Source organism: Mustela nivalis, assembly GCF_964662115.1.
Source record: "Mustela nivalis genome assembly, chromosome: 10".
Classification (NCBI taxonomy): Eukaryota; Metazoa; Chordata; class Mammalia; order Carnivora; family Mustelidae; genus Mustela; species Mustela nivalis.
In genome coordinates this window covers 44,277,172-44,297,868 of record NC_139029.1, presented here as the reverse complement: position 1 = coordinate 44,297,868, position 20,697 = coordinate 44,277,172, and the positions used below count along the sequence as shown (strand labels likewise).

The window sequence follows — 20,697 nt, the reverse complement described above, 5'->3', positions numbered from 1 at the left end:
TATGAAATTATTCAGCTCTAGCAGCCTGGATAGTTTTAAAATGTTGGTCTAAAGGAGCCAGCTGGTTATAAGATGAAGCTGTGTACCTCCTCACAAAATAATTCCATCAATTTTGTTATTTCAATAGCTTCTAAGGACAAGAGTGAGATCAAGGCAATATGGTACTGGGCTTCTCGGGAATGGCCATGTTAGCTGGCAGCCCCAAAACCATTCTTTTTCTTCTTGCAACAAGACCTTTCACTTCCAAAGATGTTTCAAATTTACGCAGACATTTGACTGTTTAAACTAGCATATTCTAGCAACTGTCATTCACAGTAAGATTTGGCAGCTTTCTTTGGTGGCCGGCCCATAGTGACTTACGGCTAATTGTACATCTCAAGGTCTTCATTCAAAATAATTTATGATTTTTTTTTCTGTAAATACAGTGATGGCACATTTTGTTTTTCCATCCAACTAATGCTATCCCTTTCCTCGGCTCCCCACACATACACAGCGTCACCACACACACAACTTCTGAGATCTGCTATGGTAAAAAGAGTGTGAACTTTGAAATCAGGAAGACAACCCACATTTAAATCCTGGGCCTGAAAAATGCTGCCTGGATGACTTTAGTCAAGGTACCTCACCTTTTTGGGTTTCAGATTTCTCATCTGTAAAATGAGGAATAGAAGTATTCTCCTTAAAGGGATAACATAAAATTATACATATACAGCACTTCGTAATTTATTGGGATAAAAGAATTAAATAAATGTATCTTCTAAAATAATGAATCAGTGAAGAACTGTTGACTGGTGCATGAATCTTAGCTTTGGGCCCAATATTCTATAATGATGAACAAGTACAAGCTATAAAAAGCTATAGATTCTTACTAGAATGTAAAGAAATAGAAAATCTTGGAAAGGTTTGCTGGAATGAGTGTTTTTTAAGTGAGCTTTATTGGAACCCAGCTTTTTGTGCTGTGCAATAGGAAAGTCTCAGAAAGAACTCTCTGAGTTTTCCCTTAAAAGATTTTAGAATATGGTAAAAGGAAGAAGCTAAATATTACAGTTTTGAATATATTTACTGGTCTCCCCTAGGTCCTGACCTCCATACATAAGTACTTCCTTTGTTTAAGAAATTTCATTTCTTAATAGTTGTAGCCCGAATACAAAAGATATTAAAAGTTTATTGGCATAAATAATTACCCTACCAAACGTAGACAGATTGGTGTACTATATTCTGCCAGTTGAGGTGAGGAACTGACATTTGTCTCCATGCAAAATTCCTGCAAACCACATGGTCCATGGCAATGAATTTGATTTATCTGAGCGAGGGCATGGATCTAGTTCAGCTGTGCTACCAGCTAGTTCTGTGGTCTTGAGCGAGCGCTTTTATTTTGACTTCCTTTCCAGTTGAGTTCAGGACAGCAGAAGTTTCCTGTGTTATTGTGTGCCAGTCCCGATTCTGGGCACGAGACCTAAAGGCAAATAAAGTAAAGGCAAGTATCTGTACATTCCTAATTATAACATGACAAATGCAAAAGAGAAAACTAATGCAAGATACGCAGAGTAGGATACGTTTTAGATTAAAACATCGATTATCAGCGCAGTGCAAATAGAAGAGGAAATGCCTGGGCACAATTTTGAATGGAGCCAGAAGTTGTCAGATGCAGAAAGTTGAGTTGGTGGAGGGGGAAGTGGAAAGAGCACTAGGACATTCTGGGTAGAAGGTTAATGTGTGCAAAGTAAGGAAAAGGCACGGTACTTTCAAATCAAATTATAACTATTTGGTTAAGAGCTTCATGAGAGTGGGGAACATTGTTTTGTGCAGGGATTTATTCGCATCTCCTAGCATAAGGCCTGGGACATGGTACTCAATAAACCAATAAATAATGGAGTAAATAAATTGGCATGTATTTTTCTCTATATATCCAAGGTCCTTATCAGAATTCAGTTACTGTTCCTTTGGTGATTTGTCTAATTTTCCCTGCTAGACCGTATGTTCCTCACCAGCACAAAGCTCTTGGAAGGCCTTCTCTAGACACCTGACAATTGAATAATTGATCCAAGCCTGAAGTGCTACTTGAAACCTTTGTGGAAGGTCTGACTTGGCAGTGTCCACATCTAGGGATCACGAACTTGACATACCTCTCTTGTTTGAGGGGCAGCAGAAATCAGGTGGGTTAATTCTGAGAATTACCCTGGGAAGTACAGTACCGAAACCAACCCGGCATCTGTAAGAAAAGCAAGTGGGTTTCCTAAGGAGGAAGAAAAGTGTTAGGGGCTCGTCGGAGATTAAATAACATCCATACGCCATAATGAGGGCCTGAGCAAGCGCAGAAACCTGTGGTTAAAGAAAATCACAGCTTCTCCACACCCAGCACAACTGTGGGCGTAGGGGACCTTCCTGCTTCATTATTCTGAGGAATAGCATTATCGGGGAATTGCCAAGATTTGAGCGTCTAAATCAATATGTGCTGAGAGTTACCCGGCAGGAAAGCCAGGAACTATAATACTTTGAACACTGTTTTTAGAGTCAATTTTGAGAAAGTCCACGAATTCAAATTCAAGGACACGTTTTCAGTGCTGGCACTCGTTAGCCGATACCGTCACGCGTTTGTTCTTTTCTCTTTCTCTTTCTTTCCTTTTACAAGTGTTTAATGAGTCTACACTATTTGCCAAGCACTGTCCTTGCTCTGTGGTGTGCTCAGTATGTGGACCCTGCCCTAAAGGAGGGTACAGTCATGTGAGGGGAATTCCAGCCACTCTCAAATGTGTAATCATTGAAGAAAAATGGGAATTAACTTCCTGCTCGTGTAATGGTCCCGGGCAAAGGAACCGCTTGGTGAGCATTTTGTTTCTGTGTGATCATTCAGGAATGCAGACCTAAGGAGGTTCTGCTGTTTTCTACAAGTAGGTCCAAGGGGTCGTCTCCATTCCCGATGGTTAGAAGAGACAAAGGAAAGAAAAAAACATCCACAAGGGTCTTTCTGGGCCAGGTTCGAAGGCGGCACTCATCATTTTTACTTGGGTAACAAGTGACAGAGGATGAGAAATGTGGTCTGGTGGCGCCCTGGGGATTTAGGGGGCCCTGCAAGTCTCTGCCATCACTGTCTACTACAGAGAACAATAGGTCAGGTTCAGAACTCATGGCAATACAAGAGAAAGGAGAATCAGGTAGATTTATTGACTACGAGGTCAGCCGTTTGTTTTATACTTCCCCATGAATTAGAGCATTTTGGTCCTCAAGGCAAAATTTCATGGGTTACATATATTATCTTCATTTTACAGAGGAAGAAAGGGAGACTCAGAGTGTTGCAAGCAACTTTTGATAGTGCTTATTTGAAGCTATAGATGAAAAGTAAACAGAACATTTGCAGTCCCCATGTCCCTAATTTGCAGGGAAATTAATAGTGTTCTCACTGGTCAAAAATAACAATGCAACAAATACTTCTCCAGACAGAGTTTTCAGCTAGAGATTATCATTCTTGCTCTAGCCTGCCCTCTACCACGTTTTTGGTGATGTATGACTTCCCATAGACGTTTACGTGGTGATACTCAGCTATAAATCATGGGCCAAAGACTCATCACTCTGTCATTTATTTGCCCATCTATCCATCTTTCCTTCATTGGTTGGTCCATTCCCCCCCCCCCCCATCACATCTAATATTTACTGTGCCCATTGAATGTGCTTGGTGCTGTGGTAGGTGTTTGAAACACAAAGACAGAAACTATGGTGTCTTGTCTTGGCAAGCTCACTGTGTAGTCGAGGAATCAGACATGAAAATGGGTGATTAAAGTCTAAGTTTTAGAGGGTGTGGGACAGAAAATGCAGTTGGATTAAGAGATGGGAGAACTGACTTGGCCAGAGACCACAGTCCAAGAAAGGGCCCACAAAAAGGGAATAAACAGATTTGGGCAACTGGAAAGTTTTCCCAGGTTAAAGAATCAACAGTCAGAACATCCCAGGTTAAGGAGACAGCACAGATCAAGGAAAAGAGGAATTTGAAGTTGGGGTATGTTTAAGATTGGTTAAAAAAAAAATAATAATAAGCCAAGTGTAAGGTGACTGGGGGGAATAGGAGGAAACATGGATGGGTGGGGTCTCAGTGTTTTAAGAAAGGCACTCCCCCAAAGCGATTTTTTTTCCCCCTAGTGCCTCTATGATAAGTCATGCTTTGGTGGAGTTGTCAGGGTGGCTCTGTGGTGTGGGGGAAGCCATCACTGACACCATTAATGCCAAATAGTCGGCAGAGTCTGGATCCATCTGCCACCAGCAGACTTCTCTGGAGGCCCAAGTGAGGACAGGAACCGAGGGAGGAGTAAACTTGCAGTGCCTCCAAACTCAGCTTGGTCTGGCAGGAAAATCAGACATGCAGAAGGGAAGTCCTGGGGGTCAGAGACTGGCTAGATGCAAGACCAGAAGGGTCTGTGAGCCATAGAGCAGGGATAAGGGCGATGGGGAGCCAGGGCTTTGGGTTTTGACATGGTTGACGGTCTCTTCCCCATCCCCCCCACCTTCTTAATTCCCTCCCCATAAAACATACACATAGAGAAACAGACAGAAATGGAGACATAAAATGATTCTGGTTATTGGGGGTTTGCTGGATGTTTAGAATTTGGTTAGCTTAGCCATAAGGAAAAAGCCACGGGGTTAGGGGTAAAACATGTTGGGTAGAGCTACTGTGCACATGAGAGTTTGCGGGAGGGATGCACCATTACCCGCTAATTCTCTATGGATTTTTTCCAAGTACATCTCCGCTCTTCTATTCATTCACAGTGATGTCAGGGACCACTCGTAACTACACCAAGTAAGGCAGCCTTTAAGAATGATTCAAATAAAAATAATAATAATAAACATGTAAGTATTGATCTGTCATGGCTGATCAATCGTATCTTTTCCATTTAGCTAGTGGATAATTAGTGCCTTTAGCAGGCTTGATGGCTCACACATCAGCTGGAGTCCTTCCATCAAGGAGAGCCTCACAGCACCCACGCTGGGACTCTAGCAGCTGGAAGCAACCCATTTCAAGTGAATTCAGCAAGTATTTATTGAGTGTCTACTAAGTATGTGAATTGTGACTGCTAGAATAACAGTGATCAAAGGATACCAGTCTGAAATTGTCCTTCCTGGAATTTTTCCATTTGGTTTATTATGCTTGGAACTGTGGCTCTGGGGAGTAACAGATGAGACTGTCTAAAAAAAATAGCTCTGCTTAAATGTGCTTTGAAATGCTTAGAGGGTGTTTTGTCTCTTTCATAAATGAAAAGCAGGTTAAAACTTGCTTTAGTAAGTGGTCCATCAATATTGACCTTTATTATTTGGTAAATATTAGGATTTTTAATAACAAGTTGCCTCACAATTATGTAGAGAAATACCTAAAAATTATAAAGCAACCAACAGGAGTTTACACCGAGACCCAAGGAGTTATATGTATGTTGCTGTTATCCTTGTGTAGGTGATTAGTTTTTGTCTTCCTCTTGTTTCTGTTTTTTTTCCCCCTTTCTCTTGAGAAGTGAGAATAAGGAAATTAGAAGGGCCAGTAGATTCTGAGATAGTGCCTGTTTCAAACATCTCCTTTAGAAACACGGGCATCTGCTGTAGCCCCCTGATATACGCCCCCCACCCCCACCCCATCCCTCCGAGAGGGCCTTGACTCTTTCCCTTTCCAGGGGAGTCTCTTTGTCTCTTTATGTCTGTGCCCAAGGAAAATCCTTTATGATCCCTTGGCCTAGAGTGAGAAGATTAAAGGCAGAAGAGAAACACCTGAAAATACTTTTGTCACCAAGATGCTATGAATTCCTAAATGAGGAAACAAACTGTAAAGATGCTTTTACCTCTTAGAAAACATTCTGCATAAGTCAGAGGTTGCCTTGTCTAGGACCTTGAAGTCAGGTTTGTGAAATACGCCAAGCTGTTGTCCATCACAGTCTGATCCATAAATCTATGACCATTTACTTGTGTTGTCTCTTCATAGTTAGTACCTAGACAAGATAAGCTAGCTCCCTCAAACCCAAGACTACATTGTTGTCATTGCTCAAGCAGGCTCTTCTACAAGATGTTCTAGGACTTTAAGATTGAGAAATGTAAGAATTAGGGGAAATTATTTGTGGCTGAAGGCATTAATAGGAAGTATGTGTACAGCTCTTGGAAACCTGTGCTTTCCTGCAGCAGTTGTCAGAAAGCAAAGGGATTATTTCAATGGTAGATGGGGCAGAAGGTATAAACAGGGGGTGTTTGATGCCCCATAGGTTAGAGGAATAAGCCCCATGGCGCCTTTCCATGATAAAACTCAGCCAAGAGCTCACAGTAAAGGAAGTGTAAGGTTTTAATTCCCCTGACTAGGTTCTGGCAAGGGCTAGACTCAGAAGTCTCTAAGTGGGTGGCATTCCCAGTTCAGGTGAGGAATGCTGTACAGCTGCTAACCAACTTGTGCATGTCCAAGTCTGCGGACTCAGTTACTGTCCAGACCCCACTCTAGGCCCCACAGATACTAGGTATAGGGCAACATGATCAATTCCAGGCCCTCACTGCCGGTGAGGTTCAAGATCAGTTTTCTGCTCTAGCCGACAGGCTCCAGACTCAAGATACTGAAACCTAGCTGTTGCCTACAGAGGTCCTAGGTCTCTATTAGAGAAGGACTGGAGAAGGAAGGGGCAGGCTGGCAAAGCCATGATGTTATAGAACATCTTTCTGCATTCCTTATTCCCGTTCTTCCCCGTCGCTCACTTACACTGCCTCTCAGTGTGTCCCTTTTTGATGCGGTCCCTGTGGTGTGGCAGAGATTGTGTTGACTGATAGTTGACAAGAAAAAGAAAAGCATCTGAGCTCACTAACACAGTACACACCTCCTGAGTACATACTCCGTGCCAGGCACCTTGCTGCCTGTTTTGGATACCATGAGGAATAAGGTATCTCTACCCCATTTCTGCACCCCATCCTCAGTTTTCTTTCTTAGCATACCCACCCAGCTTGTAGATGCATTGATAGCCCGGAGACACGCCCGTGTAACCCTTGTCCATTCTTTCATGGACCCGGATGTGCAGAGCTGAGAAAATCTGCCCCAGGAATGCGAGAAAGGGAGAGGTCTGCCTCTATCTGAAATAGGGCCCTTCCCTGAACAAGAGAAAAATCCCAGAGGGAAGGTTGATGGAATTAACCTCGCATTCATAGTAAGAGTGGTCCTTGTGGTTTAATCTGCAATAGTAAGCTCAATTTAATGACTAAAATTTTAATTTCCTTTGTAGCATCCTATCCATCCTTCATTTTCCAAGCCCATCCCCCTCCCCAGATTCTAGCCCATGTTCATCATTCTTGCTTTTTCATTAGTCAAACCATAAAAATGGAGGCAGCGATGTCCGGTGGGAGCGACAGAAGGGCATACAGTTAGAGGACCGGAGTGTGAGTTGTGGTGCCTTTAATTATTTGGCGACCTTTGTCAACTTCCCATTCTGAGCCTTGGTTTTCTTCATGTGTCATGGGGGGGTAATACAGCTGGCATTTTAGGATTGGTGTGTCCAGTTAGATGGTGTGTGGAAACCGCTTAAGAAATCAGCTGTTTTTTCCTTAATCCCTGGCACCGTGTAAGGCACACCGTAGGCGATTACTAAATGCGTGCAGTGAAACTGTGATTCAGTGTTTGTGTTGTATGAGGTTCTAATTTTGTTTTTGAGTGTATTCTTTTTTAATTACATTTCTTTTCTTTTCTTTCTTTCTTTCTTTTTCTTTTTCTTTTTTTTTTTTTTTAATGCCTTGTCTCTCTCATCAGATTCTCAACCCCTTATGGTGCCTTTTTACTGTATTTGTTGTGTCCTCTTTGTTTTCCTTGTCCCAGGTCTGATCACAGGATAGGGCTTTAAGAAATGCTCAGCAAATAGTAATATATTGTTTCTCTTTTCTTTTCCAGCACCAATTAATAAATGCTTGTCATCAGTGTGTATAAAGGCATTACTTCTGGGCTCAGTGCACTTGGAGGGTGGGTACAGTGTGCCACAGACAAATGAAATCTAAAATTGAGTAACGGTTCAATTCCAAATAATCAGGGTCAAGAGACAAGTAAGCTTCTCAAGGATAAAGGCTGTTTCCTTTCTCATCTATGAATTTCTGGTGGAGGGACTGGCTCACAACAGGGGCTCCTTAAAATTTGTTGGTTGGATGGGTGGATAAATTAATTAGTTAAGTGACAGATGACCTGACAGCCAATAAAAGTCTTTGAAAATCAGAAGGCAGAGAATTTGCTAGTGAAGTGGAATGTTTGCCTTTTTATCTGACGAAGAACCTCATTAATTGATCTGGGTTCTTTCAGAATGAAATAATCTTTTGGGTAAATAAACAGAAAGAAACAAAGAGGAAGGAACAGAGTTATGGGACTCCAGGCAGGGAAAACAGAGCAGGTGGAGCTTGTACTTTCCCTGAAATGCCTTTCTCTTTATAACTTTTTTTATGTCTAAATCGAATCTGTTCTTCAAGATCTATATATAATTCATCTTCACATTGACCCAAAGTGTTTTCCTTACACATGGTAAGTGATGACTTTAGAATAAATCTGGTTTTCAAATCGCATTCCATCTCATAGAACCTATGTGTGTTCGAACACTTTGGATAATCTGTGAACCTCTACTTCCTCCTCTGTAAAATGGACACGAAGATTTGAAACTTACAAGGCTCTTGTTGAGATCAAGCCCATTGTGCTTGAGCAAATATTTCATAAACCATGAAGTACTATTAAACACTAGTTATGTGAGTTATTATTATTTTTTCTTACAGAATTTCTTATAGTTAGGAATATTAGAAATAGAAAAGTTATTATTTGATATCAGAACATTTGTAATTAATGCCCTTGCTTAGTTAGTGGTAGAAAATTAGAGTGGCATTCCTAGAGAGGAAGAAAATCTGCCTACTTTGCACAGAGCCCTGATACTGAGAAGTAAAGAAATACTTCCAGGTCATTCAGAAAGCCTCAGAAATGGTTTGTGTTTAATTGTAAAGCTTCCCCCAAGAGAAGATGAATTGTCTCCCTGTGTGGAAAGGTTATCTTTCATCTGGACAGTGTCTGCTTCAGCTCAAAAGACCTTCCTTGAGTCTGGTCCCAAGCTAGGCATGTCAGGTATACAGAGAAAAGATACAGTCCCTGTCCTCAGAGACCTCGAATCCAGTGGGTGACCTCTTCGTAAAGAGTGTCCAGAAATGTCTTCCCCCGCCCCCGGGACTCTCTCCTCTCAAAGGATTGGGAGGCTAGAGCACTGGAGAGGAGGATAGGAGAGGGATTATTTGAGCAAATTTTAACTCTGTCTTCTCCGAGAACTGTTGTCTTTTGCCACATGTGGCAGGCTTACATGTAAATTTAAATTGAAAATCCAGTTCCTCATTTGAAGCAGCCACATTTCCAGGGCTCTAGGGCTACCTGTGGCCAGTGGCTACCCTGTGAGCACAGAATCTTTCTCCATCGTAGAGCATCCCGTGGGGCAGCTCTGGGAGTCTGGCTCCTGTGCGATCCCTAGGAGGACCTGCAGGCCTGGCAGAGAGGTTGAAGTCAGTCTCTAGCCAGCCCTCTGCCCCTGTAGCTTGACTCCTCCTACTCTGGGATCACAGAGATCTCTTCTACTCAAATATCAGGATTTCCCATTCTAAATAAAAACCAGTCCTTGGGGCACCTGGGTGGCTCAGTGTGTTAAGCATCTGCCTTCAGCTCAAGTCATGATCCCAGGGTCTTGGCATCAGGTCCCACATTGGGCTCCCTGATCACTGGGGAGCCTGCTTCTCTGCCCCTCCTCATGCTCATACTGTCTCTCTCTCAAATCAAAGATTTAAAAAAAATGTTTAAAAAAAGAAAAAGAAAATCAGCCCTTGATTTCCTGTGCCCACCAGGAGCAAAAATAAATAAACCCTAGCATGGCATGAAAAGAGCATGGTTATTTGCTCTTCCCGTGCTGCTCCTGTCCCACGTCCCAGATGTGTTCTTGCTCTGCAGAAGGTCCCAGTCTACAGCAGTTCAACTTATGATACTTATGCTGTGGTCCAAGAGTGATGCACATTCAGTAGAAACTTTACTTTGGATTTTTTAAAAATTTTTTAAATTTATTTAATTGACAGAGAGAGAGAGAGAGATCACAAGTAGGCAGAGAGGCAGGCAGAGAGAGAGAGGGGGAAGCAGGCTCCCCGCCGAGCAGAGAGCTCCATGTGGGGCTTGATCCCAGGACCCTGGGATCATGACCTGAGCTGAAGGCAGGTCATAACCTACTGAGCCACCCGGGCACCCCTGTACTTTGAATTTTGTGTCTCCATCTTTTCCCAGACTAGAGAGAGGGGAACCCACACACTTAAAACCATTCTGCACCCGAGCAATTGGTCTGTTTTTTACTCTCTGTATGTCATTCTGCAAATTGCATGAGATAGTCAACATTTGATTATGAAAAAGTCTTCACGGTGGATGAGTGTACCCAAGTGTAGCCTGACGTAGGTGCTCTGAGCATGTTGAAGGTCATTGAGGCGAAGCTGTGATATATGTAGGTTTGGTGTAATCAGTGCATTTTCACCTTACAATATTTTCATCTTACCATTGGGTATCGGAATGTGACCCCATCATAAGTCAAGGCAAGGCCATATCAAATTCGCCATTTTTCAGCCACACCTTGTAGTTTTATTCCTGTAGCCCACTGCCTGCTTTGCAGCCATTCCCTCCTGGCCACACTCTGTGTGCTTATCCTTCGGGGTGCAGGTTCAATGGCTGCTGGCTGGCCCTTCCTTCCTCATGCTCCTGTAGCTCTCCCGTGGCACTTCTCGTGTCCTGCCTACTGACCTGTTGGCATGTCTCTTCTGCTCGACGGCAAGCTCCTTGAGAGCAAGAACTTCACTGAGTCGCCTTTGAATCCCCTGCTTCTCATTTAAAAAAAGGAGATTGAAAGTGACAGACGTGAATGCAGAAATTGCTGTGCAAACAGGTGAATGAACGCACGCATGAATGAATGATAGAAAAAATTACAAACTTGGGATGCCTGGGTGGCTCACTCGGTTAAGCCGCTGCCTCGTAGCAGGTCCTGGGAGCAAGTCCTGCATGGGGCTCCTTGCTCGGCAGCGAGTCTGCTTCTCTCTCCGCCTCTGCCTGCCACTCTGCCTGCTTCCGTGCACGTTCTCTCTCTCTCTCTCTCTTACTCTCTCACTGACAAATAAACAAATAAAATCTTTAAAAAAAAAAAAAAGAATTACAAACTAGACTCCCCAGGCCAAGTGACAGTTAAAGAGCTTAGCAAAAAGCTTTTGTACCTCCAGTCCAATTCTATCCTCTCCTGGGCTATAAAATTCTGGGTGATCTCTCAACGTCCAGAGTCAAGTACCTTTGAACTCAGGACGTTAACCTAGATACTAGGGCATTGCACCCAAGCGTGAGTTAATCATCTTAAGAAGAATGCAGGTCAGGAGATAAGGAGGCCTGCTGGCTTCTGCTTACACAGATGTTGCTAACAGGCTCTGTGTGTACTCCTAATGAAGTGGGCTATAAATTCTGGGCTGCGTATGCTGCAGCAAGGTGGGACACTGGCGTTGTGATGACTCTACATTCTTTTGTGAGTTTAGTGTGACGGGGATTAAAATGCAAGCCATTAAATGGTGCTTACGATGGTGGATGCAACAGAAGTGACTCAGCCACACACAGGGCAATTGTTTCTTTAAAGTCTGGGATGGAAACCACCCAACTAGGGGCTAAGACAGAGTAGGTTGACCTTCGGCTGTGCTCTCATTTAATGAGAGACACTGTGTTAAGTCCTTGAAACTTTTTTATCTGTAAAACACACGTAATAATAACTCACCTACCCTATCGGGATGCCGTGACGTTTAAACAAGACGGCTCACTGCATTTAACCCATAAACTCTGGGAAGAAAGGGGCTAATGTACATCAGGCACCTTCCAAGGGCCAAAATCTCTTCAAGGCCCATTAGGTTCTTGGTCATATTTATTCCCCAACACCATCCGCAATATGTAGATGTGATCGTTACCACAAAAGAGCATCTTTTGTTTCCAGACCTTGCTATCCATTTCTGAGCACAGACTACGTATCACACATTATTCTGGTTAGTTTTATAGATGTGACTTCTGTAAATCTTTCTACCTAGTAAACTAGATAATAATGTCCTCCCTTTGACTTACCATGCTAGTGAGGCCCAGAGAGGTTAAGTAACTTGCCTAGAGGCAAACAGGAAATAAATAGCAGAGTGGAAGTCTCACCCTTTATCACAACTAAGACTCTGAAAACTCTTTGTACTCATTTTGTTGGCTAGAACTATGCTAGGCAGAATTTTTAAAGTGGGCCCCCAAAAATGTTATATCGTAATCCCTGAAATCTGTGACTAGGATGAGGGGCGACACTAGTGATTACATTATTATGTTATACTCACAGTTTACATTAAGAAAGGAGATGACGCAGTTGGGCTCAGCTGAATCACAGAAGCCCTAAAAAGCAGAGAGTTCTCCGTTTGATGGCAGAAGTCGGGGGGATTTGAAGCACAAGGGAGATTCCTGGTGTTGTTGAGGCTTAGAGATGGAGGGTCCCCATAGAGGGGATCTGAGCAGCTCTAGGGGTGGTGAGCAGCCCCCTCTGATCACTGCAACCACAAAACTGAACTTTGCCGACAACCTGAATACACCGGGAAGTGGGCTGTCTCCAGAGTCCCTGGATGAGAGCGGTGCTGGCCGGCACCTTGACCTTGGCCTGGTGAGACCCTGAGCAGAGAAACCCATTGAGCCTGCTGGGACTCGTAAGCATTGAGCTGTGATATGATCAACATGCATGTGAGTTCAGCTGCCGAATTTGCAATGACGTGATACACAGCGAGAGAAAAAGGAATACAAATGCTTTACATTAGTTTACATGTGTTAATAGCACCTACCTGACAAGGTTATTTTATGGACTAAGTTAAAAAAAAAAAAAAACTACAGCATTTAGCACAGTTGTTGACATTTAGGAAGCATGTAAAAAAATGTTCCGTCTTATTTGTGCCCATTGTACAGGTAGGAAGACTGAGGCTCCGATGGCTAAATAGCATGCCCAGGGCCCTGGAAGAGGCGGGAATCAGGATCGGAGTAGGTACTAAGGGCTGCTGCTCTTCCCCCGTAGACCAGGCGCTTAGACATGAATGCACATTGGAATTACCCGCAGAACTTGCTAAAATGGGGATTCTCATGTCCTGATCCCAGTGATTATGATTCAAGGTCTTGGGTGATCTTGAGTAACTGTATATTTAAAAGTATTATGGATGCTTCTGATGTACACGCCCATAGAGTGACTGCATTAGACTGCGAGTTTCTTGAGCCAGGGGTGTTCTTGTGTCTTGTTTGTGCCTACAACAGGGCCTGGGACCTACAGTAGAATATATCCATCCTTCCAATGGATTGTCCGGCCTTTACTGTTTCTGCTACAGCACCATTGACCTTGGAGTCGTTGTTGGTGAACCTGCATCCCTACCGTCCTCCCAACGCAATCTGCCATTTTGGCGGCTGGCAGTGAGCCCTGCATTTGTTCTGAGAGCTCCCAGAGCTATGAATCAGCTCCCCAGTGCCCGCCCGCCCCGCTCACATCCAAGTATGGAGTTTCTCTGTCTTTTCTTAGTCTGCGGAGGAGGCATTGCCACTCACCTGACAGCAGCAGGTTTAAAATAAGTTGGTGAAGGATCGGAGCAGAGGCTCGAAGCCACATTGCTGAGCGGGGTGAGCCCTTCCTGAGTGGGCAGAGCTGCTGGAGAAAGGCAGATAAAAGGCCGGGGTGGAGAAGGATCACGCTAACACAAGTGGGATCCCAGCTTGGAGCACCCGCATGTGGTTTTTCTTTCTCGTCCCGGGGGCGGGTGCCAGTGTCTTTCTGTTTTTCCTACTCAGCTTTATTTTTAAAACACGTTTGCCTTTCTCCAGACAACCCACACGGTTCTACTAGTAAGGTATCGTGCACTGAAAACCTTCAGGGAGACAAAGGAAGGCAAGTGAAATTCCTCAGGAGCGTCGGCTGCCTGCTGAACATTTTACTGGACATGGTCATACTAATGACAGTCCCATTCTAAAAAATTTATATGGCTCCTGCTGTCTTTCCAAAGAAATTGCACTACACTGTCAAATTAGTTTCCACTGCTTCTGGTGGAGCTGCTGACAATGGATTTGAGGACTTAAAAAAACCAAAAACCCCTCCATTCTTTGAATGCCAAGCCATTTGAAATGTCCCCGCTTTCATGGCGCCTAATAAATGTCAACTCACATGTTGCTCATCAGATGGGCGCCATCTGGTGTGCTGGAAAGAGATTTCGATTGGGAATGGCAGAGAAAGTGCCGTTTACTGGCTGTTTGACTTCAGGGTCCCGCTTTCCTCCCTAAAACTGGGAGACTGTGTTTAGGTAACCTCTAAGGTCCATGTTGTCTGTTAGAGCTCAGACAGTATATTAAGAACATAAGCTTCACGGGGCAGGAAAACCATCCGTCTTGGTCACTGTTGTGTCCCATCACATCGCACAAATCTCGGCAGGTAGCTGTGGCATAATGAGTATTTGCTGAATAAATGACGGACTGGCTGGCTACACTGACATCGGTGAAGCGAATGAAGAGATCCTCACCATGTCTGTTACTGTCTTTTACGCCCATTTTGATGGGGTTTATGCAAAAAAAAAAAAAAGAAAAAAAAAAGAAAAAGAAAGGAAAGAAAGACAGCTGATACACTGCATTTGGAAAGTGTATCAGCTGTGGCAGTGTGGGAGTGATAATGGATTTGTTGCTCTTGTGCACGTCACACCCCTAGACAATTAGTCTCATTATCACTCTTGCGTGGTATGTAAAAACCTGGGGTAGAGGCCGGACGGTGAATTACACAATCTGATGGGGGATGGTTGGCAATGGCCTCCAAGGGTGCCGAGAGCTCAGAATCCAGAGATTTCCTCCGTACCTCAGGTTCTAGCTGTTAAGGGTGGACATCTGGGGAGGTCGTTTCAAGTGAAACAGAGCAACTCTGCAGGCTTGAGCAGGTGGTGCACAGGCCAGTGGGTGAGAGACTGGGGAAAAGCAACAAAGACGTAGAGGTTTGATATCTGAGGTCAGGGAGGAGGCTGGGTAGGTTAGAAACAATTAGAAACAGATGCTTCATTTCTGGGGTCCTAAAAATGCTGATTTCCCCCAACTAGAATTCATTCTGTAGGATGGGTGATAAAGATGAGTAGAGAGAACAAGGGTTTTAAAATTAGAAAAGTGGCGGCTCCTGGGTGGCTCAGTCAGTTAAGCGTCCGACTCTTGATTTCGGTTCAAATCATGGTATCAGGGTCATGAAATGGCGCCCTGTGTCGAGCTCCGTGCTCAGTGCTCCGTGGGGAGTCTGCTGGAGCTTCTCTCTCTCTCCCTCTCTCTCTGTCTGCTCCCTCTGTTCTTCCCTGCCCCTGCTCCAATACCTAAAGAAATCTTTTATAAAAAATGAATTAGAACAAAGTGAATTTGAAAGCTAGGCCATCATTCATTTACTATGTGAATTTACTACATAATATATTTACTGTTTATACTGAATGGTTTCTTTCTCTGAGTCTTCCTTTCTCTATCTCACTCTCTCTCTTTTTAAAGATTTTATTTATTTATTTGACAGAGATCAAAAGTAGGAAGAGAGGCAGGCGGGGGTGGCGTGCAGTGGGGAAGCAGGCTTCCTGCTGGGCAGAGAGCCCAATGTGGGCCTCGATTCCAGGACCCTGGGATCATGACCTGAGCCGAAAACAGAGGTTTACTCCGCTGAGCCACCCAGGTGCCCCCCTTTCTCTGTCTTTAATACACAGTGAATAACAGTGCCTATTTCATAGTGTTACTATGAGGACTGAATTAAGTGTTAGGTAAGGTGCCTAGCTCTGTGTCTGGGACACAGCAGGTAATCAGGAAGTACTTGTTTTGTTTCTTTCTCATTCCTAGTCAATCATTAAATATTCATTGAGCACCCAGTCTGGTAGGCACTGGACTTGATATAGGGATAGAGACAGGAAAGACAGCCTCCTCTCCTGTGGCATTCGTGGCTGAAGCAGAAGAGCAGTAAAGGAAAGAGTACATGACAGTATGGGAAATCTATATCAGAAATATAGAAGCATGAACCGTTGGTGTCTGGAAGAGGAAATGCCCAGTTCTGTCTTAGAGAGTCAGGGAAGGCATCCATTGTACTTCAGCTCAAACGTTTTGAAGATGTCTCTGCTAACCCAACTTGGGGAAGGAAAATGTTCCTTAGTATTTTGTATCTTGATGTTTGGGCTCTCCTTTTGGAAGTGTCAGTTCCACATTTGAGTTATAGGAATCAGGGCCTGTTGATTGATGATCCATTTAAAATAGCTACAGGGTCTCACATGTGTCATTTATGTGTGTCAAGTGATGACACTAATAGCTAATATTTATGACAGCTAAGAATAATACTAATAATTATTAATTCACGTTTATTATGTGACAAGCATTTTTCTAAGCACTTCCATTCATCCTCTTAGTTAATTCTCCACAGATTTCCATAACATGTATTTTATTATCCCATAACACTTTTATTATCCCCATTTAACAAAAGAGGAAACTAGACTTTAGAGAAGTTAAGTAACTTTTACAAGGTCACCAGTCAATAATTAGCACAGCTGGACTTGAACCTGGTTCTTTCTGTCTGGCTTCAAACCTCATGCTCTATAGGAGACTATTATGTTGCCTCCAGAAATCTCTTTATTTAGAAAGGAGAACTAGGGTGGTTGAGTGTGTTAGCTGCAAATCCAAGTCAGAATATTGGAAATGATGTTCCTTCATTTCTGTACAATTATTTAATTTTAAGGACTGTATTTCCTTGTCAGGGTGACATTCTTTTTGGAGATCAGATAAGTACACTTGAGCTCTCTTATGCTATTTAATTCATTTAACATCTGCAGCTGCTGTTTTATTTTTTTATGAAGAGTTAGTAGCTGTAAACTTGAGGGAAATTTTTTTACTCCCTCCCCACCCAAATCTCCAATACTGAAAGAAAACATATGGTTAAAGCAGTCTCTGAGCCATAGCTTACACATTTATAGAGTAATGGTTAGCTTGAAGAAAAGATAATAGAGACACTGTCAGAAGGAGAGTTGAAGAGCCCAACTTGGGGTTGCTAGGGGAATCATTCATAATCATGAGAAGATTATTTGGGTGTTCATTGAGTTCAGAACTCAAGTTCAGACTGCTCCGCAATGGTCCAGTATATTTCCTGTGTTAAGGAGGGGAAATGTACGCTTCCATCAATATGTCTCGATTACAAAGACCAAATAAGGATGATGGTGGGAAGGTGCCTAATTCAAACTGTAGTCAGTCTCTGACAAATTTCCCTCCTGATGATTAGGGAGACAGGTTTGGGACATCCAATCAGGAGCTCTCATTTCCAAGGGAGGCCAAAAGAAAGATTCCTGTTTAAGTTAAAGTGGTCCCATGTGGAAAAATGGCAAATTGACCTTTTCTGACAATGAGAGGAATACATGGTGTTGACTCATACATGGGAGCAGAACCTTAACTTTGGGGAGACTTACACAGTTCTACAGATGGCCACCAAAATGGGGGAAAAGTCTCATAGCCCAGCAAAACCATCCTGATGTTTTACCATTGCTTTTTAAATTATGAATATTTTAAGCATATAGGTAAATATAAAGACTAATATAATAGTCCTCACTATACCCACTACCCAGTTTCAGCAAAGCTTAAAGCTTTTGTGTTATTAATGTCATATTTTTTTCTTTCAGAATTAAAACAGTACAGACACCAGTAAAGCCCTCTGTGGGATTCCTGGTTGAACCCATTCCCTCCTTCTCTAAGTGGAAATTGATATTTTGAGTTTGGTGTTAAACATTCTTCGAGAATCTTTAAACTCTTACCGCATATTATACATCTGAAGCAAAATGTCCTGGAGGTGATGATGTGTTTTTTAAAACTTTATAAAAATGCATTCATGTTGAATAGGAACATATCTCTTTACTTTTGGCTCAATATCTTTTGGAGATATATCCATGTTGATAGAAGTAGCTCTAATTTTTTCATTTTAATGGCTACTTAGTATTTAGTGGAATGAATATAACAATATTTATTTACCCAGTCTTCTGATGATGAGCATTTAGGTAGTTTACAATATGGGACTGTAACCGAAAAAGCTTATGTAACTATTCCTTTATCTATCCCTTTGGCCTCATGCTAGAGACTGTTGCAAGATAGAATATCCAGGACCAGATTGTTGGATCTTACTGCATATGCATCTTCAGTCTTGGTAGATAATTGCCAAATTATACTTTATAGTGGAGTTTTCCAATTTATATACCCACCAGCAGGGTATGAGTTCTCTATGCTCCATATAAAACGCAATAATTAAATCATTTAGTCCTGTTAGGCTTTTAGTTTTTGCCACTCTGGTGGGTATAGAATGATTCCTCATCTTTGTTTTAATTTGCATTTGCCTGAGTACATTCTAGGTTAGGTTATTTTCCCATGTTTATCGGCTGTTCGGGTTTTCTCTCATAGGTTTCAAGTCTTTGCCCTATTTTTGCCCTATTTTGAGTGGTTTTCCTTTTTCTTACTGATACATAGTTCTTTCTGTATCCTACATGTAAATTTTTTCTTGATTACTTTATAAATATTATTGTTACTGTTTTTGTAGATGATATAGTAGATTCAGGGCAATCCAGATCAAAATCCTAACATGGGGGTGTGTGTTTGTGTACAGTTTGACAGATCCCAAAATTTCTATCAGAATGCAGATGGCCCGGAGCGGTGAAGACTGTTGTGAAGAACAGAGAACAGATATTACCCTCCCAGATACTGTGCCCTGGGAGCCAGGCATTTTTACAGACTCTTTGTTAATAGGATGAAAAGTTAGAAGCATTCCCTTCAGTGCATCAGGAATAAGAAGCATTTCTGTGGCTTCTGGTCCAGGTTACGTGCCAGGCGATAAGTAATGCTTCTGACCCAGCCATTCACTGTGAGACGTGACGCTCACTCCTGCCACTCACCCCTCATTTACTCTGCTTTAACAGAGCTGGCCTCTTTCTCTGGCTTTCTCTGGCTCCCCATCTTTTTACCCAGCTTTATTACTGTTTATAGCTTATGACCACTGGCCATTGCCGACGTGGTTGTGTGTCTCCCTCATTAGACCCTAGGCTCTGTGATGACCCTCGTTTACATTTATTGCTGAATCACAGGGTCTAGATGAGTGCCAGGCATGGCCTATGTTCTTTTTTTTTTTTTTTTAAGATTTTATTTATTTATTTGACAGAGATCACAAGTAGGCAGAGAGCCAGGTGGGTGGGGGGTGGGGGAAGCAGGCTTCCTGCTGAGCAGAGAACCCGATGCGGAGCTCAATCCCAGAACCCTGGGATCATGACCTGAGCTGAAGGCAGAGGCTTTAACCCACTGAGCCACCCAGGCGCCCCTCATGTCCTACGTTCTACCTATATTTGTGGAGTGAATGAATGATTGAATCTATTCTACACTTTGAAATCTTGTCTAGATGAAGTGATACATTTCATCTCCACTAAGGCTTAGTATGTCAATGTATTTTGCATCTAAAGCACGAAATGGTTTCTTGGCAGTATGGACTCTGATTAAGTGTATGGGCTTTGGATTTAACAGCAGGTGGGTTTAAATCATTCTTGTCCTACCACCTACACTTACTGGGGGTGTGGCTGTTGGCTTAACCTTTTGAAGCCTGTTCGCTCCCTTGTAAACACTGACATAATCTTATCACTCTTGAGTAACAAGATTGGCTTGGCTCTGTTGAGGATCATTTGAGATGAGGGAGTGCGCATGGGAACAAGGAAACAGTGCCAGAGATGAGTACAGCCTAGATCAGAGCTGGGGCAGTGGACGGGCTGTGAAACAATGCAATTCCACATGGGTTTTAAAGACAGAGCCTGATTGGGAGTTCCACAGTGGTGCATGAGAGAAAGAGCAATCCAGAATGTCTCCAAGGACTTGGGGATGAGAAGCTGATATGACACTGAAAGAAGCAAAGGTTGGGGAAATGCTAGTTGGGACATGAAGTTTGAGATGAAGGGTAGATAGATGCCAAGTGTCGTTGTGAAGTCAGCAGGTGGTTAAAGGAATGTGGAGTTCAGGAGAGTGGTATCTGCAGCAAATGGCAATTTGAGAGGCTTTGTCAAGGAGATGACACTAGAGGCCATTAGCATAGAGGAGAGAACCTACATAATGACTTTGGGTGGAGAAGAGGAGAGTTTCGAGGTCTGAGCTATGCGGTATCTCAACATTTAGTAGTTGAAGAGAAGTGAAGAAGACTGGATAGGAGTGGCCACCGAGGGCTGAAAAATCCAGAAGAGTGAGAGGCCAAGAGGAGAATGGTTTCCAGGGAGTGGGAGTGACAACATGTGGCCATTGCTGCTGGCTTGAGGGTAAGATGAGGACTAGGAGTTGATCAATATTAGACCACATGTCCGTAGTCTTGTACATTATATTAACAAGGTATTGTGGAACTTGACCCAGGAATCTTCTGAAAATTCCTCTTGTAAAAAGGAAAATCTAAAACAGAAAACTCATAATTTCCTCCCCACTGATCTTCTTAAAAAGTTAATGAATTGTGATTTTAAAGAGGATTGATTTGCATCCGGACATTGGAGAATTTGCTCTCATTTAGCTGTGCTGTTTTTTTTTTTTTTAAAGATTTTATTTATTTATTTGACAGACAGAGATCACAAGTAGGCAGAGAGGCAGGCAGAGAGAGAGAGGGAAGC

At 42.9% G+C, this 20,697-nt stretch overlaps 1 protein-coding gene across 3 annotated transcripts in view; it reads left to right on the top strand.

Annotated features, from left to right (window-relative positions):
* Positions 1–20,697, top strand: part of DAB1 (DAB adaptor protein 1) — a 1,133,179-nt gene that overhangs the window by 894,470 nt on the left and 218,012 nt on the right. The window lies entirely within an intron of this gene.